Source organism: Rousettus aegyptiacus, unplaced genomic scaffold (assembly GCF_014176215.1).
Source record: "Rousettus aegyptiacus isolate mRouAeg1 unplaced genomic scaffold, mRouAeg1.p scaffold_m13_p_5, whole genome shotgun sequence".
NCBI lineage: Eukaryota > Metazoa > Chordata > Mammalia > Chiroptera > Pteropodidae > Rousettus > Rousettus aegyptiacus.
Genome location: NW_023416308.1, coordinates 2,845,842 through 2,870,363, shown reverse-complemented (window position 1 = coordinate 2,870,363; position 24,522 = coordinate 2,845,842). Strand labels below are relative to the sequence as shown.

Here is a 24,522-nt window from a genome sequence, read left to right as displayed (position 1 = left end):
TGCGTATTAGTGTGAGAAGATGTGTGTGGAGTGCGCCCTTTTAATAGGCACGGTCCTGGGCCCTGAGAAGACGCAGCCTGGTCTTCGAGCTCAGATTCCAAGGACGACTAGAACTTGCCGGGTGGAGAAGGGAAGGAAGGGCCCCCCCGGCGGCGAGAGCGGCACGTGCCGAGGCCCCAGGCCGGAGCCGGCAGGAACGGAGGCCACGGCCGGAGCGCGGGGGGCGGCGGGCGTGCGGGGCGGCGTCAGCGGCCGGGCCCGCAGCGTCTCGCGGCCCGTTGGACGGTTCTGCTTCATCCCGGAGTCAACAGGAGCTCATGGAAAGAGGTGGAGGGAAAACGGGCCGGTCTTGACGCGGCGGATCTGCTTTTGCAGAGATCACGCTGCTTGAACTCCCGCCACGTGCGAAGCTTCTCGGGGCCGGAGGAAGGAGAGGCGCACGAGGCGCGGCCCGTCTCTCGCGCTTGCAACACGTAACCGACGTAGAACGTGGTCAATGAGACGTTTCACACTCGTCTTGCGTTACATCCGTGACGTCCGGGGTGCGTTTTACATGTACGGCCCACCTCAGTGTGCACCGGCCGCATGTCGAGGGCTCAGAAGCCACAGGGGGCGGCGTTTGGCTGCCCAACTGGACAGCGTGGGTCTGACTGATGGACTCCGGGGACTGAGGGGCGCTGGGGACTGAGGGGCGCTGGGGACTGAGGGGCGCAGGGGTCAGGCTGAGCCTTCCAGGCAGGAATGACGCGGGAGGCGGAAAGGTAGAGACCAGACCCCAAGGCGAGGACGTGCGGGCGAGGCCGCCATGCGCCTGAGTGTTCATGGCGCCGTGGTTTGCAACAGTGGCATTGGAAACAACCTGAGCGTCCGCCCGCCCGTCAGCAGAGGATGGGCGTGACCGACCGCGCGGTGGAGTGAGGCAGAGGGGCCCGGGAGCGCACACCAGGTGTGGTCGTGGCCACCAGCAAGTGTCGGCGAGACTGTGGAGAAGTTAGGGACTTTGTTTGGACTCTGCCGGTGGGACTGCGAAGTCTGGCCGTTCCTCAGGGGGTTGCACGGAGAATTACCGGCTGACCCAGCAATTCCGCTCCTGGGCGTGTGCCCCAAAGAAGTGAAAATGGCCGTCTAACAAAAATGCGTGCGTAAATGTTCGTAGCGGCAGCGTTTCCAACGCCCAGAGATGGAAACAGCCCAATGCGCATCGGCAGGTGATGGGTACACAAACGTGGTCCATCCATACAGTGGAATATTACTCGGCCGTAAAAAGGAACGAAGCCCCGGCACACACTGCAACATGATGCTGAGCGAAAGAAGCCGGACGCAAAGGCCACACGCTACATGATCCCATTTATGTGGAATGATCAGGACGGGCGAATCCGCGGAGACGGAAAGCAGAGCGGTGGGTGTCAGGGGCCGGGGCCGGGGGCCGTGAGGGGCGACCGCGAACGGGTACGGGGTTTCTTTTGGGGTGACGAGAACATTCTGGAACTAGAGAGAGGTGACAACTGTCGAACACCGCCTCATTGTACATTACGTGTCTTTTACCGCGGTAAAGGACATGCATCATTTTCTGAGGCCGAGAGTGCTAGAGCGACATCTCACGGAACGCGAATGCATTCCGGAAAGAAAACCAAGCTGCGGAAGGACGTGTAGCAGACCCCCCGACGGCTCCCCGCACCCCCTCGGCGCGGAGCGCGGCCCCCACGCTGGCCGCCGCGGCCCTCAGACGCCTGCCGGCCCTCCCCGCCGAGGACTTCCTCCGCCGGCAGGGGCGACGGGCGGGGGCCACGGTCTGGCGGCCAGGCCCCCGCACGGTCCACACCCGTCGGGGACGCCGAGCCCAGCGGCCTGCACCGCACTCAGCGGCCGCCCTTCCTGGCCTTTCCTCCCACCCACCCCCCGCCTGTCCCTCGCTCCCCGTCCCCCAGCTCACCTCCCACGTGCGCCTGTTGTCTTAAATCCTCTTGGGGACCCAAACGTAGAAAACACCCACAGGATCATCCCACGTGCATAATAAGGTTTTTAACCGTTCAGAGCGGCGTGATGAGACGCGCCCGGGAGTGAGCTGGTTAGGACGCGTCGGAGAAGGAAACGCAAGTTCAGGGTGGCGGGCGAGCCGAGCAGCGAGGGGGACAGGGTGGGGATGCCCAGAGGGTCTCGAGGGACTTGAAGTGTGCCGCCTGTTAAGCGTGGGTGGCAGTACACAGGGGTTCGTCGCGTACGTACATGTGTTTCTTGCCTGTCTGAAGTATTTCGTCCTTTGAAAGCAAGCGGGGGGGCGGAGTGCCTGGTGGCCAAGGCACCGAAGAGGGGACAGTGGAGACGTTCGATGCCTGACAGCAGGGGCGGGCCAGGTGACACTGCTCCTTTGTGTCCTTCTGGTCGTGATCCAGGGACCCACAGCAGCGGGGAGGTCCCTGGCTGGGGAGGCCACCGTCACGGCCGGAGTGAGATGGCATCGGCCGGAGCAGGGCGGCAAAGCTAAGGGCCCGCGAGAGCACCGTAAAGGTGGCATCTGTCAGCGCCGGCAGCTTATTGGGGGGGGCGGGGGGGGCAAGGACAAGGAGCCGGAGGGTGCCAGCTGGGTGACCACGTGCATCAGAGGGCCTCTGGCGGGCATCTGTGCGCCCGGAGGGTTTTATTTATTCGAGTCTGTCGGGGAAGGGGCTGGAGGAGGTCCGCACAGGCAGACACATCGTTTGTACTTATTCGGGAGACGGGCTGAGACTGGAAGCCTCTGACCTCAGCCTGTTGCATCTCCAGGTAACAACGGGGCCCTGTGTCCTCCTCCCGGAGCTCTGAGCCCGTGCACGCGGGCCAGCCGCGGCCTGCAGCGTCACGTGACCCCCGAGAGGGGGAGGAGGGGCCCGGGGCTGGGGCCTGACCCAACCCTGCTCAGAGCCATTCCGTTCTCGGGAGTGAACCTGTACCCCCCAGATCTTAGGGTGCCCCGTGCGCCCTCGCGGGGGGTTGGATCAACGCCTCAGTTCTTCGTCTGACTTTGTAGCCAGCACGCCCTGCGCCGTGGAACTCATTTTTCCAGCTTTATTTTTGGGTACAATTCAATGGATTTCGTCATTGTAGACCAACACGGTGTCACGTAGGCTCCACCACAAACAAGGCCTGGAGCATCCGACCGCCCCGAAAAGGCCCCTTCCGCCCCTCTGCGGGCGCACCGCAGCCCCAGCCCCAAACCCAACCTCCGGCGTCATTGCAGCATGATTGGCGAGTAATCGTCGTCTGAATTGAGGTGCACAGGCGACGTTTTGACAGACACGACACTGTGAAACAACCACGCTCCTGCCGATTCACACGCCCGTCACCTCGCAGTCAGTTACCGTCCGTGTGCGTGGTGACAACTCTGAGAGCCCCTCTCCGCGAGTTTCCAGCATGCAGCAACCCGGTATCCCTAACCGTGAACACCGCGTCGTGCATCGGATCTCCAGAACTTAGTCATCTCGCGACCGAAAGTGGACCTTTCGCCAATACGGCCCCCGTTTCCTGCACCACCACCCCCGGGCCCTGGCGGCCACCATGCCGTCCTGGCACTTTAAGTTCAAATTTTTAGAGTCTGCATGCTAAGTGAGGCCGTGCAGTATTTGTCGTTCCGTGTCTAGCTTATTTCACTTCCCCTCACATCCTCTAGTTTCGTCTACGTTATTGCAAATGGCAGGATTTCCTTTTCTAAGGCCAAATAATATCTTGTTGTGTGTGTGTGTGTGTGTGTACAGAATAGATAGATAGATATAGATATAGATATAGATATAGATATAGATAGATGATAGAGATATTTACAGACATGGAAAAGGCAATCCTAAAATTCATACGGAACCATAAAAGACCCAGAATACCCAAAGCAATCTCGAGAAAGAACAAAGCTGGAGGCATCGCAGTGTCTGATTGCGAATCACATCACAAAGCTACAGTCATCAAAGCGCTATGGCACCGACATAGAAACAGGCACAGAACCCACGGAACAGAATAGAAAGCCCAGAAGACAGCCACACAAACACGGCCGGCTAACCTTCGACAAGGGCGCCGAGAACACGCGATGGGGAAAGGACAGTCTTCTCGATAAATGGTGCTGGGACAACCGGGTGCCCACGGCAGAACGATATCGGACACTTCTGTCATATAAAAATCAACTCAACGTGGATTCAAGATCTAGACATAGGACACGAATCCATAAAAACCCTGAGACGACGATGGGTGCGCCTGGAGATTTTGGGGAGGTGGTCCCAGGGCATGAGTGTGTAGCATCAGCAGCATCTGCTCCCCGTTTGGTCCCCGTCTGTCCCCCTAAGATGACAATGGGGAAGATGGGGATCCTGAGTAGGCGAGAGCCCGGCCTGGGTCTGGTGTCCTCGAGGGCCCATCACCACCCCCCTTGGGAGCCCTCTGAGGTTGTCAGTCCCGGGTTCGATGGGCCCACGGGCCCGGCAGGAGCCTCCCAGGCCGCGGGCAGCGTGGGTGCTCGGCCCGGTGCCCGCGTGGCGCTGGCCAGCACCTCCATCCTGCCTGCCCGTGCGGCGTGCGTAAGCTCAGCATTGTGTGTTCTCTGAACGCAGCGTTTGACTCACGGTGATTGCGGCCGATAATTCTTAAGCTAACACACATCGCACTTGGCTGCCCCGGGCCTTGTTTGGTCTGTGGCTCTGATTTATTATCTCTGATAGGACGGAGCTTAGGAGTGCCCCGGCTGCCTGCGGTCCCTCCTGCCCTGGGATCAGCCGAGTCCCCAGGGCTCAGGCTTTATGACCTCTGCTGCTCGGTTACCACCTCCCACGCGGAGCCCCCGATGGCGCTGAAGACGAGCTGCCGGGAAGTGCACAGCGGCACAGTCCGGAGAGCAGGGTGCCAGACAGGGCGGGGCCGGGCATGTCGGGAAGGGCCTTTCGTGCTCAGCCAGGTGCCAGGCTGGGCCCGCGTCCTGGGTCGTCCTCGGAGCAGAGCTCCGCCAGCAGGGCCTGGCGCCCAGCCCAGAGGGAGGGCGTATTTGCCTTCTCTCCACAGGATCAGGGAGGGCAGAGCCTCCCCGGGCACGCTGCCCGCCGGCCGCTCTCCTGCAGGGCCTCCCTGCCCGGCGGAAGGCAACCAGCCTCGGGGCCTCACGTGGTTTGGACACCGCCTTCCAGTTAAGGGGGGTTCTGGGTGTCAGAGTTCAGCCTGCACAATAAACAAATCGGGGTTTCTCAGAACAGTCACCGCCGGGATCCCCAGGTGACTTCAGGTGGAAAATTGAGTGGACCGAAATGAGATTAAGTCACACCAGGAAAAAGTTATGCGCCTTCCAATGCTTTCATCCAGCCGATTCTTACAAGGAGGGAGAGAGCCCGATGCCCACAGGTCATTCACGCATCTCTAGGACTTCCCGACTTCTCCTTTGTAACAAGACAGGGCAGGCCGGCCTCCTCGTTACCACCGGGTGACCCCGTTTTGTCTTCATCAGACTTCCTTTTGCAGCCTTTACGCCCAGCATGCTTTTCCATTTCGGGGACCGAAATTTTCTTTTAAATTAATTTATTGTGATTTTTTTTTTTTTCTAACAATGAGTCCTTAGTATGTTTTGTAAATTATGGTATGGCTTGGGGTCTGCAAAGTATGGCCCTGGGCTCAATCCAGTCTATAGCCTGTTTTTGTCGATAAAGTTTTATTGGCACGTAGCCACACCCATCACTGACACCTTGCGTTACCCTGGCTGCTTTGACAATAGGGTTGGGTAGTTTCCATAGCCCACAATGTCTGAAATATAGACCATCTGGCCCTTTACAGAGAAAGTCAATCTCTGGTATACAGCTGGTACACCGAAAGAGCAAAAATACGGAAGATGATAAGAAAATGGCTAAAGTTTGGAAAATATTGAAAAACTAAATGAGTTGCATTGGCAGGGCCTTTGGTAATCATAGAAAATGACCAGCTTTCGAATTGTGTGTCCAGTTTTTAGTCTGATGCCTTCATCACCCCGAGCTCCTGCTAGGACGGCCACCTGAGCCGGAACTCGATGGGTGGCACCCCTCCCTGGCTCTGGGTGGGGTGCGGCTGGATGAATCAACCGGGTATTGGGGCAGGGGTGTGAACGTTCGGTTTCTTCCTCCCTCTTCCTTCCTGGTCAGACTTTAGTTTCCTTTCCTAACTCAGGGCTCCAGACCTGTGTCTGGATCCCCATTTAGTCCTCTGGTAGCTCTGAGCAATCCCTTTTTGCCACTTAATTATTTAATGACAACATCCGCCTCCAATTCAATAAGTACGTATTGAGCCGAGTTGGAGATATGAAAATGAAGGACGTGACTTGTTTTTGGACGACTCACATCTTCTGGAACTCACCATCACCACCACCACCGTCACCACCACAAAAATGAGCCAACTTTAAATCGCTTCAATGCTTGAAGTCCCCCAAGGATGCCACACGTGGTTTTGGAGATAAAGTTTCTCACAAACATTCGGGAACCCCTACCTTGCTGAAATGCCAACACCTTTGTCCATGCCCACAAGGCTGGAAACAGAGAGGTCAATGTTTTCTCCTGCTGGGAAGATAAATCTTCTATGGCTTTGCTCGAATTCCCCAAGAAAAGTGTTTGTGGCTGAGGAAGTTGTATGTTAAATTCGAGTGGTTCATAAATACATTTTCTAAAACTTTTTCCCCATTTATATATTTGCTTAGTCTAATCGAGGCACTTAGAGAAGACCCGAAATTCAGAAGGCCCATCGGGCACCAGGAGTAGAAGCACGAGCAAGGCTGCAGGGCTCCCGTCATCGAGGCGCCAAGGCAAACACACTCACAGCCATTGCCGTGGAAGTGGTGGCTTGTGGCTCACGTGGCAAAGGGGGAAACAGGAAAAAAAAATTAAGAGATCGACGCAGAGCCTGATTTTCCTCATCAACTCCTGTGCCGAAAACGTCCGTGGCCCTGCCAAGCGCTCCTCCCGTGGGCGGACGACGGACAGGCTACGTTACCGCCCCGTGAGGAGTTTCCGCAGGAACCGAGGTTGGCGGAGACCTGGAAAAACAATGGCGAGGACCGCCCCAGACGAGTCTCCATCTTGGAGGCGGAAGCCCTCGGCTCAAGCCGACCGTGCTGGCCACGTCTTATCTGGGTGAAAGGTGCAGAGCGAGGAAGGACGATGAGAAAGCCAGCCACCTGTGAGTGTGCTCGGAAGAGGCCAGGCGAGAAGGCGGAGCCGGAGCAGAACTCGGAGGCTGGGCCGTGGCGTGGCAGGCGGTGCCCCCAGTCATTGTCCACCGCGGCGGCCCTGAGCCGCGTGCGGCTAGCGAGCACCTGACCTGGGGCTCGCTCGACTGTGGAACTGAATTTTTGATTAATTTAATCTTAATTTCAGTGTAAAAACTGATCCCAAATTCGGTTATTAGCAAACTTTTTAAGTATGTTTGGAACAACCTTGCTAGATCAATCTAGTTTTTCACTCGTGTATTTTATGAAATTTACATTTTTTTAATGTATTGTAAAATTTACAATGTTTATAACTTTCCAACAAAAAAATGTAATATCTGAGTGGACTCGCACATAAATATAAAAGGCACACTGGATTTCAAAGACCGAATATAAAAAACAGAATGTCTAATAGTTTTTGTATTGATTATATGTTGATGCAATGATATTTTAGATATACTGCATTAAATAATACATTATTAAAATTAGTTTCACATGCTTCTTTGTACTCTTATAGCTAATAGGAAATTTAAAATTACACCTGTGGGTCGCATTCAGTGTCTCCCGGACGGCGCTGCCGTCGTCGGGGGGCGGCCAGCAGACACCGCAAGTCTCCAGAGTGGCCGTCGGTGCTGGCCTTGGGCTTCTGTGCCTGCCCTCCGTCCTCTGCCCACTCACCACCCGGCCACACCTTGAGTAAATGTTTATCGCGAGGCTGCGGATCGCCCAGAAAGGAAGTATTGTATAAACAGAAAAATGAATCACAAGCTAGAAATTTTACAACTCCCAGTGCTCTATATCACTGACTCCGGAACCTTCCGCAGAGTCTCAGTTCCCCCAAGGGACTTGCAGGGAATCTGGACCTAGATCACCAAAGGAATCGGATCGGCCTAAGTCCGACTTCTCGAGACCCCCAAATCCGGAATGTGCTGGACTCTGCTGACCACGGGAAGATTTTGAAGTTCAGGATACATAGCGATGCAAACCTCTGTCCATCTAAAAGTATTTCAGAATAAAAAGTTCATTTTTAAAAAACACGTCATCAATATTGGACCCAAAACCGACCAGAAGATTCCTCATTTTATGGCCCCAATATATCACTTCTCACAGGAGTCATTCTCTTGCCCTCGTATCACTAACAAACACTAATGAGCCCCAGTTCAGGACTGACCCACACCGAGCTGCACCCGAAGTGTAAAACACACCCCAGGTTTCAAAGGCTTAGTGTGAACAAAGAAGGTAAGATGCCTAATGAATAGTCTGTAGATACTGATCACATGTTGAAATGGTCGTATTTGGGATATGTTGGGTTAGATATGTCATTAATTTCGCCTACTGCTTTTTACCCTCGTTACCGTGGCTACTAGAAACTTTGACGTTCACTCACAGTGTGGCTCTCGTCCTGGTTCCGCTGGACGTGCACCGCGGTGAGGTGTCTGCTCTCGCCGGGCACACGCGGGGTCCTGTCCACACCCGCCCGGCGTGACCACACAGGTCTCCCGGCCCCTGCACGCCTCGCCTTCCCCGTCTGACAAATGAGCGTCGCGGCAGCGTTCACCTCGGGGAGCCGTCGGGGGACCACACCCCCGGGCGCCGCATGCAAAGCGCCCCGCCGCCCGCCTGCCGCGTCGCGAGCCGTCCGTCAGTGAACGAAATGGGCTTCCCCGTCTCCGACCCCCCCCCCCACCTGCCGTTGGGTCTGACTCTCTTTCCTTCTCTTCGGAGTTTCGCTTCCTCGCGCCCCCCGCCTCTGGGACCTCGCTCTCTTTCCCCGTGACCCCGTCCGTCCTCCACGACGCTCGGCTCACCCCGGTTGTTCCAGGAGAGATACCTTCGCTCTTGGACTCATGTCACCACTTCCTGCCCAGTTCCTCTCCTTCCTGTTGCGGCTCACGTGAGTGGCCAACGTTTCATTTTTCTACCTTTTTTTTTTAAAGACTTTTTTTTTTTTAGAGCAGTTTCAGTTTCACAGAAGAACTGAGGGGAAGGCGCAGAGAAGTCCCATCTCCCTACTGCCCCCCCCCACAGGCCCCCCCCACTATCCACCCCCCCACCCCCGGACGGGGCGTCTGTTACGACGGATGACCCTACGCAGACGCGTCAGCAGCGCCCAGGGCCCAGGTCCCATCGGGGTTCCCTCGGTGCCGTACGGTCTGTGGGCTTGGATGGCTTCGTGGTGCCCTGTGTCCATCACGAAGGTCTCACGCAGACCATTTTCACTGCCTCCATAGTCTTGCCTTTTTCAGAAGGTGCTGTGGTTGGAATCGCCCAGCCTGTAGGCGTTTCGGGCGGGCTGCGCCCACTGAGTTATGTGCATCTCAGGCCCCTCCCCGCCTCTTCACGTCTCGATGGCTCATTTCCTAGCGGCACTGGACACTCTCCCGCCGCCTGGCCGGACCACCGTTCAGTCGTCCGCCCACCTACAGAAGCCGGTCGCTTCCTGTTTGGACGATTGTGCGTGAAGCTGCCGTTGACATCCGTGTTCAGGGCCGTGTGTGGACCTAAGTTTTCAGCCCCTTTGGGTCAACGCCGACGGGGGCGATTGTTGGGCCGTACGGTGGGTCCTTCGCTTTCGACCCCTCTCCCCTCTTCAGGACTCTGGCAAACCCACGCCCGCCCACACACCCCTGGGCCAGAACCATCTTCGAACTGCGCCAATGACGTTCATCGTACCCGGTCTTCATCCTCCTCAATCCTTTAGAATAAAAAACAAGAAAAAGGAAAAAGAAAGAAAAAGAAAAAATAAATAAATTTAGGACTGCTTTTTTAAAAAGTGCATTCTGTCGCTGCGAGCCAGCCCCTGCCCCCCGCTGGTGTGGGGGCTTTGCCTCTTCCTGGAGACGTGCAGGAGGCCGGCTCTGCGTTTGGCCCTCAGCTCCTTGTGCTGGGGGCGCAAGGCGTTCCTGTTTGGAAATGGCTGCTCTTATCTGGAGGGAGGCAGGCGGTGCCCCGTGGGGGGCAGGGGGCAGAGAGACCATCTGGCTCTCCGCCAGCCCCCCGTCACTGGAGAGCAAGGCTAGCATCTCCAGTCAAATCATTTCTTCATGCCACATGTGCCAAGCAGTAAACAGCTCTCCAGGACCCAAATAAAAAAGGTCTTTATGGAGAGAACGAGCTGGAGCGAATGCCAGAAGCCGATTTAAATGAATAAATAAACCCCGTCCCGAAGGCCGCAGGCCGCAAGATTTCGGGGGGCCGCGCCAAGCGAGCCGGTTTCTCAGTGCCGCGGAGGAAGAGAGGGCCCAGGCCCTGTCGGCAGACCCGGCGCCTCCACACCCGAGGGGCTCGGCCTCTTCGAAATGAGACAGGCACCCCCAGTCCTCTCGACCGCCGGCCAGCTGTTCAGATCTCGCCCTGAGAGGTGAAGGCACGTTGGGTGCGGCAGACCCGGGGACGTGGCGTCCTGGCCTCCTGGGGTCTGCGGTGGGCCCGGGGGCCCGGGAGGTGACGCTGGACCCAGCGCGGGCTCCCGTGACCGGATCGCGTGGTCATCTCGGCACCGCTGGCCCACGCGTCCCCTGCCGGCGCGGGGAGGCGGCCGTTCCGGGTCTCGGCCTCTGCCCCTCCGTCTCTTGACGCCGCCTTCTCTGATGACCTCTCCTTTCCCGCACACTTTCACTTTGCGCGTAACGCGGACTCGAAGCTCCGTTCCCTCTCGGCGTCCGCGGTCTGTGGCAGACAGGCTGCCTCCCCTTTGCTCACTCAAAGCTTCTAGCAAAGCGTCAGCCCCAATCCTGGCCCCCACCCCACCTGTGGCCTCGTGACCCCGAACCCCTCTCGGCTCCCCTCCCCCGCGTCTCTTGGCTTCTGCTCCAGCCCTGGCTGACCCGGGAGCAGGCCCGAGTGGGGGGCCCAGCTCGTCGCCCACATCCGGCCCGCATCTCCACGGCCCAGCCGCGGCGTGGGAACAGCATGGTGTTTTCTGAGGGAAACGGGGTGGCCGTGCCACGCGGCTCCATGGGTCACGCCTCTGCTTCTGACCTAAAGTCTGGCTTCCGGGGGAAGGCGGGAGCTATGGCCTCCAGCACGCGGGGGAACCCCACATAATGATACCCGTGTCTTTCCCGAGGCGTTCCCCCGCCCCCCCGCCCACGCTGGGCTCCTGTGCCAGGGACTTGGAGCGAAACGGGGGTGGGGGGGGCACATCTGGAGCCTCGGGACCGTGAGGGCCGGGGAGCTGGCCGCGCTCCGGGTTCCCTGAAATCCTCAGGCTACTTCTCAAACATTGGGGGGGATTCGTTAAAATCCAGAGTCAGTTTTTCCAAGTTATGCTCCCCCTGCAATGTAACCCTGTCCACAAGTCCGTAGAGATTTAACCTTCACGTGGACACACGTGCGTAGGGGTGTGTGTGCTTGTGCAGAGATGCGCGTGCGTGTGTGCACACGCCCATCATGGGGAATCGTGTAGCAAATGGGACCCTGGGAGCGGAGGGCTGAGCATAGACGTTGCAAGCAACACGTTCAGCTCAGTTTCCGTCGCCCTCCGGCAAGTGACGAGGATGAGTTGGAACCATTTTTAAAGTTGATTCGATGCCGTTCTGTAGTAAAGAGGGGCCGTACGGGTTGAATTCCGTCTCCCCAAAACTCACACAGTGAACTCCCAGCCCCGCCCCCCCCCCCCGCACCCTCGGACGTGACACTTTACGGGTGTCATTAGCTAAGGCGAGGTCACACTGGAGGAGGGCAGCTCTAGCCCGACACCACTGGCGTCCGCATAGAGGCGGGAAACGTGGACACACTCAGGTCCACAGCGGGAGAATGCCACCGGGGACCGGAGCCGGGTCCACAGCGGAGCCGTGCCACCAAGAGCAGGCGGGGCGGCCTGGGACACGTCCTCCTGTGCCCCGGGAGGGAGCGCGGCTCCGCCTCCGCCTCCGCCTCAGGCCGGTGCCTCCGGACGGCGAGACGAAGCAACTCCGTGGCGCCGGCCGCCCGTCAGCGGTGGCGGCGGGCCCAGGAAGCCGGGTGGTGACCTCCAAGGCCGGGTCGCTGCAAAGGTGCCGCTGTGGGCCCCTCGGGCAGCACCTGGTGTGTTTCTAACAGGCTTACTTTCCTTTTCGGTTGGTTTGTTTGCTCGTCGGGGACGTGCGGGCTCGTGGCCTCCGAGTCTGCGTTTCTTCCCTGCGCAGCAGAACTATGTCGCTTCGTTCCCCTGCTTTCCAAGAAAGAGAGCTTTCTTCGCCCCCGTCCAAGCCCACACGTAACCCACACTTGCCTCATTGTTTCCCTTCCTCACGGTGAAAATAAACAACACCCCCGCCTGCCCTCAAGCCCGCGAAGTGGGAAGCGACGTGTCTCGACAGCAGAGAGTGTGGTTCTCGGCCTCGCCCTCTCTGCTCCCTGCGTTGTTATCTCGAAGACCTCGGGCATGTCACGGAGCTTCTAGACGCCTCGGGGTCACCAGCTATGAGACGGGGACGTTCCCATCTCACGAGACCCAAACGGGGTCACGCGCAGGACGGACGATCTGGGCGATAATATTCCAAAGCGCAGAGCATTCTCAGAGGCGTGAAATTCGCTTTCACTTGGTCAAAAGCATCGAGAACCTTCGGCCTGTCTGTCACGTGACATTCTAGCCGCGGGACGCAAAGACCCTCGGAACGGAAAAGGGATGAACTAGCATAATGTATGTCACGTGTGGATGAACTTTCAAAAATAACGTTGAGCAAGCTGCAGAAGAATAGATACTGCAAGATGTACGTATAGAGCTTAAAAACACATGTGTGGAAATGTTTAGAGACGCACGCATACGCAGCCTCGAACCCAGGGTCAGCGTTGGCTCTGGTGGGCCCCCAACTGTTTCGTTTGGTGATGTTTTCTTTCTTAACCCCGTGGAGGGTGTGTGGCTCTGGTTATATTAGTTTCTAAACCTTTTCGATCATCTGGAGTTTTCGTTAAAAGAAAAAAAAAATCTAAAGACCGATAATAGGATCGAGAACCTGGTGGCCTCTTTCTTTTCTAACGTTCGAATTGCCGAAATGCCACGTTACCTGTGTTTTTGTGTAGTTCATGCTAGATTCCAGCCCTGATTAACTAAGAATTTGCTCAACCCCTTTATCAAATCTGAAATTACGGATGCCTCCCAGAGCCAGGGGGCACGGCTACCCCCGCGTTCGTGGCATGTTGTGCGTTATAATGCATTAATTCGTGGGGGGGAATCTCGTCGCACACTCCTGGGCCCCGGACCCACGACTAAGAAAGATCCTCAGAAACACGCCCCGTTGTTTCGTCAGGAAGAACAGGGAGGGGGCTGGAGGAGGGGGCGCGTGGCCGCCCGCCGTGGCTCTGCCCCCGGCCTCGCGCTCCGACAAAGTCCTGCCGGTCCTCTCTTCAAAGCCTTCGCGGGGAACCAGTGCATCGAGCTCCACCGCGGGCGGCTTTTCACGAACAGCAAAACGGGGCTACCGCGGAACGAAGGACCGACTTAGCGGCCTGGGCCCCGGCCGGAGAAAGAAGGAAGGAGCGTGGGGGTGCAGCTGGACCTCGGTGGGGAGCGCGGTAAGGTGGAAAGCGCTTTCGTTACCCAGCGACCCAGTTTGGGAGGGTTCTGGAACGTTCTGAGGACCCGGGAGAAGGCTGTGGAGGGGCAGAGAGTGGCAGCCAGCAGGCATGGGCTCACCGTGGCCGGCTCCGGTCCCCTGGACTGTCCCTCGGCCATGAAAAGGAGCGAGGCCCCGTCGCCCGTCACGCCTGGGCGGGCCTTGGAGACGGAGCCTAAGCACGAAGCGGAGGAAGCCAGCCACCAGACGACACGGGCCGTGGGGCGCCATTCGTGCGAAATGTCCCCAAGAGGTGAACCCAGGGAGACAGAGCGCGTGCGCCTGCACTGCGGGCTGGCAGGAGGGGCGCGGGAGGGCGGGCCGCCGGGGGCCGGGGTCCCCTTTCACGGAGGGGAAGTGTCTTGGGGCCGGGTGGAGGAGGTGGCCGCACGCCCCGTCGCTGCGCTCGGTGCCACTGCTATTCACTTAAAACGCTCAGCTCCGCCTTATGTGACTTCCACTTCCAACAATAACAGGGTGTTGCGTGGGACCTACGTGGACGAGGGACCAGAGCGTCGGTGGCGTTGGTGACGATCGCCTGTGTGGGCCACCCCGGGAGCTTGGAGAGAGAGGACTCTGTCTGTCCGACGTGGGGCGAGCTGCAGCCCACGGTCGATGGGGTCCGGCTGGGCCCGAGACCCTCGGACGGAACCGTTCGTCCAGGCGGGCACGGAGGGGCCGGGGCCTTCCACACGCGCTCATTCCTCCGAGCGACAGACAGGTGGCTGACCACTGTCCAGTCCCCTGGACAGGCTTGGCGGCCTGGCCTCCGAGAACTCAGCGCAGGCTCCAGAGAGCGAAGCCGCGGCGGACGGGTGAGGGCAGGCTGCAGCCCGCGGGGGCACAGCGCATGCACGTGGCGTCGGTCAGCCCTGGGCGACCCCGGGCCCCGCTCCTCGCCAGCTCTGTGACCCCGCGCGTCCCTCCACCCCCAGCGGCCACACCTGTTAGGTGGGGAGAGCAGCTCCCACCCGCGAGAACACAGGGGCTCACGCTGGCGAAGTGCCGGCCATTGTTACCATTCTCGGGGAGAAGGGTTTTCAGAGCCATTTGCCACCTGGAAATGGCTCTCAGACCTTTGCCTCAACGTCCTCAGGTCTCAGAACAAGAAGAGAACTGGGGGTACATGGCCCCCGATCTGCTCATTTTTCCATTCCAGCCCGAAAACGCCCCCAAAGTGTGCAAGCAATTAGAGGTGAAGGGGAAAGGCTGTCCCCCACCCCCACTGAGAAAGGAAGCAATTAGGGAGGCAGCCGCAGAAGGGACCCGGCCGGCAGGACCGAGAGGAGGGGTGTCGGGGCTGTGGGCGCCCTTCGCAGCTGCCCCTGGGGTCTGGCCTGCGGGGACCGCGTGCTCCCGGTGGCCCAGAGCCCCCTGAGAGGGAGCAAGGCGTGGGCCCTGGTACAGCAGGGCTCGCTGCCTGGGGTCTGAACACCTGGGTGGAGAGAAAAATCCTCGATCGCTATTTTCACCAACCCCTAAAGCGGTTCATTCTATTAGGAAAATCTCCTTCTATTGCGAACCTCCGCAGCTAACAGAAGCAGTGACTCTCTCCCCTGTAAAACTCAGAGGCGTTCGCGCGTTGCGTGGCGGTCAGCACGCGCTCACACGCGCCGTGGCTTCGCGGCTCCAGACGTTCCAGACTGCTGCGCAGTCGCATTATTTAACGCATCCGCAGGGAATTACGTCTGTTTAACGTCATGCTGTTTTAGCGCATTATCTTCGCAAACCGCCGCATTGTACGTGACGACTTAAAAAACATGATTCTACCGAGGGACCCAGGGGGTCCATCAAACTGTCTCAGGGGTCGATGGCACAGAAATCAAACACGTCGAGAACTATGATTGAGAAAAAGATCTCATTATGTTTTAAAAAATACGAATAATATTCTAAAACCACAGTTTGCGCGTGCACACACACACGCGCGCGCACACACGCCCGCGCGCACACACACACACATGCACACACGCGCGCGCGCACACACAGAAACTGGGAGCGGGCGGCCGGAAGTGGAAACTAAGGCGGGTTCTTCATCTCGGTTCACGTGGATGTCATCTCATTCCCGACCCTGATAATTACAGACGCCCGACTATTTTTCGTTTAAAGGCTAACATTAGCAGTATAACCAAAACCATTTTTGCATCGTTTACCTCGTGAGAAGGAAAAAGAAGAAAACAGCACTCGTTTGTCAAGAGTCTTGACTAATGGAAATGTCGCGACAGCCTCAGAAATTTAAACGGGAGGGGAGGGGACACAGGGCTCGGCTGGGAACACAAAGGTAAGCTGGTTAAGGGACGCAGAGGCGTACTCTCCGGCCGATTCACGAACCCCAAATCCGCTGTGCGCAGTGTGTAAGGGACGTGCCTCGAACCCCGTGCCACCGGAAAGGCTGGAAATACAGAGAGGCAGAGAGACGTGTGTCCGGGGAACGCAGGAGAAGAGATCGGGGTGGGAGGGGGCGGGATCAACAGAGCAGACGCGGTGGGCGCCGAGTCCCTCGGAGGATGGCGCGTGGAGAGGGCATCGCGAGGGTCCCCGGCGCCGGCGGAATCTCAGAGCCCTGACACACCCGCAGTCTCGGGAAGGTGGGGCCGAACGAGGCCGAAACTCCATCTCCAGCCCCCTCGTGCCGCCTCGACCCAGGCTCCCCGACACACTCCCTGCCCCGGGCCCCTCGGCACATTCCGGGGTCCCCGGCACTGGCTCAGCACATTCCGGGGTCCCCGGCACTGGCAGTGGCCGTAATATTTTTCAAGTCTTTACCTCGGAGACCTTCCTCCCTCCCTCCTTCTCCCTCCTCTCTCTCTTTCTCTCTCTCTCTCTCTCCCCTGCCCCCCACCAAGAACTTATATGAAACAACCAGTCCAGGCATTTGAAATTCAGACTGGAAACATCTCGGAGGCAGCCCCAGGCCCCACCCAGCCTTATTTTCCCCTTGACACCTGTCTTCCTTGCTGGCCCCTCCCCCGCCCCAGGCCTGTCACGCTTCCTGGGTGGGCGGGAGCTCTCTCAGGGGCGAGGAATGAATCCGTGCTCCCGTCCCTCATTCGTAGCCAGCCAGCCCACGCCGTGGGGGTTCCGGAAGTCCGAGCTCCTCCCTCCTTTCAACGCAGAGTCTGTAGAACCGTGTCAAGGGGAACAGGAGGAGGGGCCCTGCTCTCACTCCCGGAGGCGATCCCGACCAACGGCAGCGACGGCCGCCATCACGAAGTGGACAGCGAACGGTCACCACGTTTTGCCCCATGGCCCCAGGAATCGCCACGGCCCCGTGTTACAGATGAGGAAACCGAGGCTCAGAGTCAGGCCGCGAACGGAGGCGCCGGGCCGCGAAGCCCGCCCTCGGCTGCCCCCGTCCGTCCCTGGGCCCGTATCTGTGTGCCTGTCCGCCCGGACCCGCGATGCGCTTTCTCCACCCAGCCCCGAAGGGCAGCAGCGACTTCGGCTCCCCTGCCACCCAGCCCCCCGCCCCGTGGACACCTGAGGTCCCCGAAGGGGGGTGGCCCCTCTCCTTCCCCCGCAACTGGAACATTTTTGCGCCATGCCGCCCCAGGAGGAAACAAGAGAATCCCCACCGCAGATGAAAAACCCAGACAGCCAGGCCGCGGAGTGTGAAAGGGAGCTCCGAGCGGGGAGCGGGGAGACGGGGAGCGGGGAGACGGGGGTCGCCCCAGGGCCGAGCCCCCACCTTGCCGGGGACACGAGGCTGGAATCACAGCTTGACTGACGGCTCAGCAGAGGAGCAGGGCGGACGCTGGAGATGAGCGTGGACGCAGCCCTGGGCACTGCCATGCTGGCCTCGGCCGCCCGTGGGGCAGCGGCGGGGGTCCTGCTCAAGGGTCGGCCATGCGCCGTAGGGTCCCCCAGAGCCGCGAGCCTCCCCCTCATGGGCTTGGGTTTGAGATCTAGGAGGTCCTGGGTTTGGGGAGGGGTCCCTGGCATTCGCTGAGACATCTCCATTCTCCATGAGGACTAGGTTACTGGCCCCCACAGTTTAGGGGACACCTCTGTTTCCCCCTCTTCGTTCGCTTCGAGGCCTCTTGCTCTGCCAGCCCTCACTCAGGACTGCCAGGCCCCCCGGGGCAGGGTGAGGGGTGGGCAGCGCACGGGGACCCTCGGATGCTCTCTCACCAAATTCGGGGCCCCATGGAACCCCGCGGGAAAGACTCTGGCCTGGACCCCCGCCCCCTGGACTGCTGCTCTCTCTGTGCTGGGAGGCAGATGTGGGTCCACCTAGGGCCGGCTTCCCGGCTCGGCCACACCCGTCTCCTCACTCGGCACGTGGAAGGGGCCGGCGAGCTCCAGCAGGCACCCTCAGACCCATGCCATTCAGGAGGCAGCGGAGCAAGGTGGGTCCACCCTCATGACCTCATGACCTCCCAAAGGCCCCGCCTCCTCATACCAACACCTCGGGGGTTAGGATTTCACAGATAAATGGGGGGAGGGGGGACAGAAATACTTAGTCTGTAGCAAATGGAGATGCAAATTATGGTATATGCACCCAAAGGAATACTATACAGCAAGGAAAAAGACCCCTTACAAAATGGGCAAATCTCAGGAATACGACGCTGAGCAAAGGAAGCCAGGCGCAAACGAACGCATATTGCGTGGTGCCATTTACATCTTACCCCGTTGCTCTCTGTCTGTCCTTAGGCAAGGAGAGGAATGCTGGGTGTGTCTCTGAGCAGAAGTCATCAGTGCCGATAAGGGTCTGGGTGGTGGTAACTCGGGTTCGTGCTGGGGGCGGGGGGACAAGTGAGGGACGGGCACATTTCCCGTTTTGACCTGGGTGTTGGTCACGCAGGTGTTCGCATGCGCAAAACCGCACGTGCCCGGACAGCGCACGTGAGATGCGTGCCCTTCACGTGTGCAAGTTACGTCCTGGGAAGTGAGGCCAGCAACGACTTACTCCCTGCTCAGAGTCCGCGGAGCGCACGCGGAGAGGGCGTCGTGAATGCTTTTGGAAGGAAGCGGAGGCCGCCCGCTGCCGCCCGGGGCCGCCCGGGGCGTGAGTGCTGGGGCCTCCGGGCCTCCGGGCCTCCGGTGCTCCCTGCAGCCCCCCCGAGCCCGGGCGTGTCCCCGGTGCCCTCAGGGCACCCCAGGAGGAAGAACGCCCCGTGACTCAGCGCTGACGGCACGTGACACCTCGTTTCTCCCTTCCGTGACCCAGGAGCAGGTGAGGAGGTGAGCTCTCTCACCTGTGCCCGGCATGGAGGTCCCACCCTCTGCTGATTCGGGAAGCCGGCCCGGGTCTCCTGCCCGTTTGAGCTCAGAGACCCCACGTATCAGGGGCCACATGGGCTGAGAGACAGCAGCCAGCCACCCCAAACTCCTGCTGCGCACCCCCCTCTCTGGTGCTGGAGATCTCAGGGTTCGTCCTAATGCAGAGCAGAAAGAACCTTCTGGAAGTCGTGCTCAGCATCTCCTCACCACCCAGCCTGGAGCCAGGCCTGAGGAAGGGTGGCGGTCCAAGTGGCAGCTGCTGTCGAGCCAGCTTTGAACTTGAGCCATGTTGAGCTCCAGCTCATACATCCCCAGCTCCGCCTGGGGGACTCACCTTCAGGTCTGGGCGCGGAGTCTGCAGGAGAGGCCGGGGGTCTCCGGCACAATGCGGCATTTACAGGACTGCGGCGAGTGAGAGTGAATGAGTGAGTGTGTGTGCGTGTGCGTGTGTGTGTGTGCGTGTGTGTGCACCTGGGGACAGGGCGCCGTGGACGGTGCCAAAGCGAGGGGCCGACATCTGGAAAGTGTCGGGTTTAATGCCCAAAGCCACGGGCCCAGGTCAGCTCAAAGTACATGTTTGCTCGGAGCCGCAGCTGAGCAAACTCCCGCCCGCCGGGCCCTGCTGGGCCCGTGCCAAGTTCCCTCAGAGACAGTGGCCCCTTTGTCAGATTCCCTTCCAATCCCCCGTTTCAGAGTCGCTGGCCTGCCCCGGGGCCCCGCCGCCAGCAGCTGCGGCCAGCATCTGTCTGAGGCCGCATTCATCCCACCTCGAGAGGGAAAACACCGTGGTTTAGGGGCGCACGTTCTGGCCCGGCCGCCAGAATTCCGCCCTCCCCTCCCCCAGGACCCCCCGTGTCCCAGCTGGTTGTACCCCCACCACCTCGGGCATCATTAGGGGGTCCCACACACCCCGCGGCACAGCCGGCTCCCCTGGAGAGCCGGCTCGACTTCCCTTGGAATGTGGGTGTGGTTCGTGTTTCAGGCCGAGGGAGACGAGGCTGCGTGACCGTGTGCGTGTGAGCGTCGTGTCCATGCGTGGAGGCGGGTGGATTAGGGACCGCTTGGAGATGGCCCGTGTCGTAGCCTGGGTCCAGCAGAGCTTGAGACGAGGCTCGCGGGCAGGAAATTTGTTTGGGGTTCAGGTCCCAGGGGACAGGCGGGAGGGAGCAGGCCGTGCTGTGCACAGAGATGCAGCCACTGAATCACCTATAGAAAAAAATTTATGTATGTGTGTGTCTAATCACTTTTTCTGTAAAGAAATTCTGGAGAGATAGGGTCCAGTCCTTCTGGAGTGCAATGATGCTTTCTGAAATTTCTTAATATTTTTCTCTCGAGGATTCTATTTGATCCAACACTTGTCGACGACCTACTAAGTGCCCAGCACTCCCCCGGGTGCTGGGGATCGGCCAGTGAGTCAGACAGGTAAAGGCCCCCCCCCCTTCCATGGAGTTGCCTACTAGTGTGAGAGTCGAAAAGCGAACCCCATAATCTTAAGTGCTGGTCCGTTCCACGAAGACCGTAAAGCGGGGCGACGGGGTGCCCAGGGACGGGAAAAGGCGGGAGGGGCAGTGAGGCAGGGTGGGCGGACGGGCACGCTGCGGAGGTGGGCGGCCTCCGAGCAGAACCCGGACCAGCGAGAAGAACCAGCCGTTGGTTCCAAGAAAAACATCTCGCCCTCCACTTTCTCCTTGACAGGAGCCGGGGCGGCGAGGCCCCTTCCGGTGCCCGGTGTGAGGAGCGGTCCCGAGAAGCTTCCAGAAGTCCCACGGTCTGTCCGGCTGGCTTCTCAGCAGGGTCTGTGCCTGGCCCCCGGCAGGTGCCAGGAGCCTCACCGCAGGTGTGGAAGGCGACCCGAGATGAGGTACTTTCTTCGGCTGGATTCTGTCTTGCAACCGGCTATCACGATGCTTCCTCACACAGTAAGGAATCCGGGGAAATTCTTTGCCTAACGAGAGCGTTTGTTATTTCTCAAAGTTCTTTTTTTTTTTTTTTTTTAGCCTTCTTTCCCTTTGCTCTTGTTTTTCTTCTCTTTGTTTAGCTTTTGAGCAAAAACTTCCGACCCACCGTGATATTTTCCCCATGAACAGCTAAGTAGGCTAGAAAAACAGTGGCGTGCAACATGGCGGATGGCTGGCGGTCAAGGTCAACGGCAGGCTGGGAGCGTCCCGGGGGCACCTCGGCTCACGCGGCGAGCGGCCTCAGAGTCGCTTGGCCACATACGTTCCATGGAGGGGCACCCCCCCCCCCCGCCCCGTGCAAGATGCCGCTTCTCTAAGTCCCTCGGGTGAGAAGTGGCAGTTGCAGAGGTCTTGCTTAGCATGTCCCGGAGGGAACAGAGGAAAACACTGTGGAACCCATCTGTTGTGTGACGTTGGTGATAGAGCATCCAGCGGTCACTTGAGGGACATTGGCCGATCCCTGTTTCACCCAGCAAAGTTAAATCTAGCTGCGAGACAATGACTCGAATTTAAAAGGATTAACAGAAGCCCACGGAAATGGTGATTAAGCCTTTGAACAGTTTACCAAAAAAAAAAAAAAAAAACTCTGAATCATGGTTTCAAAAAAAAAATAATCAAATAGAAAGAAAAAATCATTCTCTGTCACTTGTCTGCTCTAAGGGTTACCACACTTGGGTAAATTAAGATGAAATTAGCTTATTTAATAATTTTACCATTTTTGATTTATTTTTCCGGATGAAGTAGTAGTCGAACTTTTTTTTCTTTCATTTTTAAAATGTGGAACTTCCGACCCCACCTCAGGTGCCTGGCTCCTGGCGTCTCAACCACCCTTTCTTCCCTGCGTTTGTCTGCCAGGCTGGTGTCGTGGAGAGAATTATCTCACGTCGCCATCCTGTGTCTCGGCAGTCGGCATCTACACTCCGCGGAGTTAAGATCCCCTGGAGCCTTCCGTAGGAGCCAAGAGCCCCTACTTCGTACCTTCCTCGTCGCTTCTGTATTTATTGGTCAGGAGAAGCAGCAGTAGCTTTTGTAACAAACAAGCCAAACTCTCGGGGGCCGAGCAGCCGTCAGCCGGCAGGCTCTGCTCCACATGGTCACTCAGGGACCCAGGCTCCCTGCATCCTGCGGCTCCGCCTTCCTTTCTGTCCTTGGCGCCCTCTGCATTTGGCCTGCGGATGGAGAAGGGGTGTGAGAGAAGTTCTATAGGAGTAGTGCATGTTGACCCCTCCCCTCCCCCAGGCCAGGGTCAGAACTCGATCACATGACTGCCCAGAAGCCTGGGGAATATGGCGCAGCACCGTCCCCTGGAGGAACGAGACTTGAAAACCGGGGGGCATTAGCCATCTCACCTCGCTTCCTACTCATGTCCTCTTTGGAGCCGCCTCCCCGTCCTTGTTTATCTCTAAGGCACCATGTTTCCCCCTAAGCAGCAGGCAATGCTTGCCTCTTGCTAAGCCTCATAGAGACAGTTTGCCAACTTACTGATCCCTGCTTTAGAAAAGCCTGCGTGTCACGAAGGCTCTGTAAGTTATGTGAGCAGACATGTTCACTTTCGTGCTCCACGAGGGCATGCGTACGTGTGCGAAACATTCATCCATCCGGAGCTGAATATAAACAACCTAGCTAGTTGCAGAGAGACTCGTTCTAGTTTGAGAATCCATCCACCCATCCACCATCCATCCACCACCCATCCATCCATCCATCCATCCATCCACCATCCACCCATCCACCATCCACCCATCCACCCAACATCCATCCATCCATCCATCCATTTGTTCAAACAACAGTTCACAAGCCATGTACAGAGCAGAAAGAACCCATAAGGTATAAGGCTCACTCTCTGCCTTTGAGATGTTTATAATCCAGTTGGGGAAACGAGAACCGCACACACACACACACCTGGCCACAGGTGCCAGGCCACAGGTGTGCAGACGAGCGGGAACCGCCGGGCCGGGGCAGCGCGGCCTGCTCGTCACCCCCCCCCCGCCCCTCCCTCCGCGTGCACACGGGGCGCCCGTCCTGTTTGTAGGTGCTGTCTCCCCGCCCCCTCCAGCGATTGTCCTTTCTTCTCCCCGTCCTCAAAACAGGGCGCTTTTACTTTTCCCCTTGCATATCCCCCCTGGCCCCTCAGTTAATGAGCACTCGCCGTAATGACCCTTGAAAAGCCATTGCATTTTTTTTCCTTTTTTTTTTTTTTTTGAAGGACCCCTTTTTTTCTGGTATGAACTCTGTCATCCCCCAAACCCTCTAAATCAAAAAGTGGTATTTTGGCATTCTGGGTTCGGGAGGACATTCTCACCGATTTATGTGACAGCATGGCTTCCGGTCAGAGAAGATCATGTGAAACCAGTTTGGACGGGGGGGGGGCACATTTGGAGGACCCCACGACACGTGGCTTTGCAGAGATTCGCCCAGCAGGAGGCGCGAGGAAGAGGCGGCGTCCGCAGCTTTCTGCCCACGGCGTGTGGCCCGTTACGCGTGCATCGGGGCCTAGAGGGATTCGCGCGTAACCTGACGTGCAGCTTGAGAGCAAAACGACAAGGAACCCCTAAACAATTGAAAAATGGTGAAGAAAGTGGTAGAGAAAGATGACTGTGCTCCAGGAGATTTACAGGAGCCAGCTCAGAGATCCATCTTCCCCCGCCTTCGTCCGCCACCCGCGGCTGCCGACATCGGCAAACTTTGTCTATAAAAGACCAGATGGGAAATATTTTAGGCCCTGCGGGCCACGTGGTCTCCGTTGCCGGGGAAAGACATAATCACCGCAGCGTCTGAGGCCATGAACCGCGCAGAGAGCGCGCTTCGCTGACGAATCGACCAGGGTTTGCAGAGGTTAAGTCCGGGCAGGCAGCGGCATGTTCCCGTGGTCTCGAAATCTCTCCCCACAGATTCCTGATGAGTTACCAAGGCCAAGATACCCCGACAACGAAGAAACGTGGTGGACGCACCCTCGACCGAGGGACGAGACGCCGCCGGGCTCTGCCGCCGGCTGTCGGCACCACGACGACGCCGACCCTGTACGACCCCCGCGGAAAGGTCGCGCCTCGGTCGGGTCACGTGGAAGCAATCCGGCCAACGGACAGTGGCGCTTCCTACAGGACTGCTGGGACGAACTCTTCGACAACGGTCAGGCGTCCACGAAGACAAAGGCGTGGTCGGTTCTAGGTCAAAGGAGACGAAAGATGAACAGCTCCTGAAGGGTCAGAGGCTACGAGGCGAGGCTGCCACGGCCCCCCAGACGCCAGCCCAGACACGCGAGTCCGGGCTCGGGGCCGAAGGGCGTGCTTACTCAGAGACTCGGCCGCTGAGCATGTCCCCTCGCGACCGCTCCCAGAAGGCCAGGTGGACGCACGTGCCAGCAGCGGCTGCTTTACGAGAGAGGAAGCCGGAGTCCAGGGAGCCCGCACCTCTTGCCACGGGCAGTAAGGCGGCCTGATCTTTTCCCCAGAGGGACACTGCCTTTTTTCGTACCGGTCGGTAGAGCACGCCTACCTTTTGCTTCGAAGGGATGCAGCATCTCTACCTTTGGGGGCCGTTCTCTATACAGAGGGCAGCCTCCGTTTGCAAAACAGGACACGACACCCGCGGAGAATCGTCTCTCGGCCATGGCAGCTAAGTGAGACGTGTGCTCGGGCCC

The 24,522-nt window shown here is 58.6% G+C and overlaps 2 long non-coding RNA genes across 2 annotated transcripts; one reads left to right on the top strand and one right to left on the bottom strand.

Moving 5' to 3' along the window:
- Positions 1–7,583: 7,583 nt before the first annotated feature.
- On the bottom strand, positions 7,584–8,999 carry LOC107502540. The gene is made up of 3 exons (XR_001595028.2): positions 8,856–8,999; positions 8,556–8,696; positions 7,584–8,164 (listed from the first exon to the last, which is right to left on the bottom strand). It is a non-coding gene; the product is annotated as an uncharacterized LOC107502540 (long non-coding RNA).
- Positions 9,000–17,587: 8,588 nt separating this feature from the next.
- LOC118602934 lies at positions 17,588–20,344 on the top strand. Its single transcript, XR_004951022.1, has 3 exons — positions 17,588–18,053; positions 18,509–18,880; positions 20,263–20,344. It is a non-coding gene; the product is annotated as an uncharacterized LOC118602934 (long non-coding RNA).
- Positions 20,345–24,522: the final 4,178 nt, after the last annotated feature.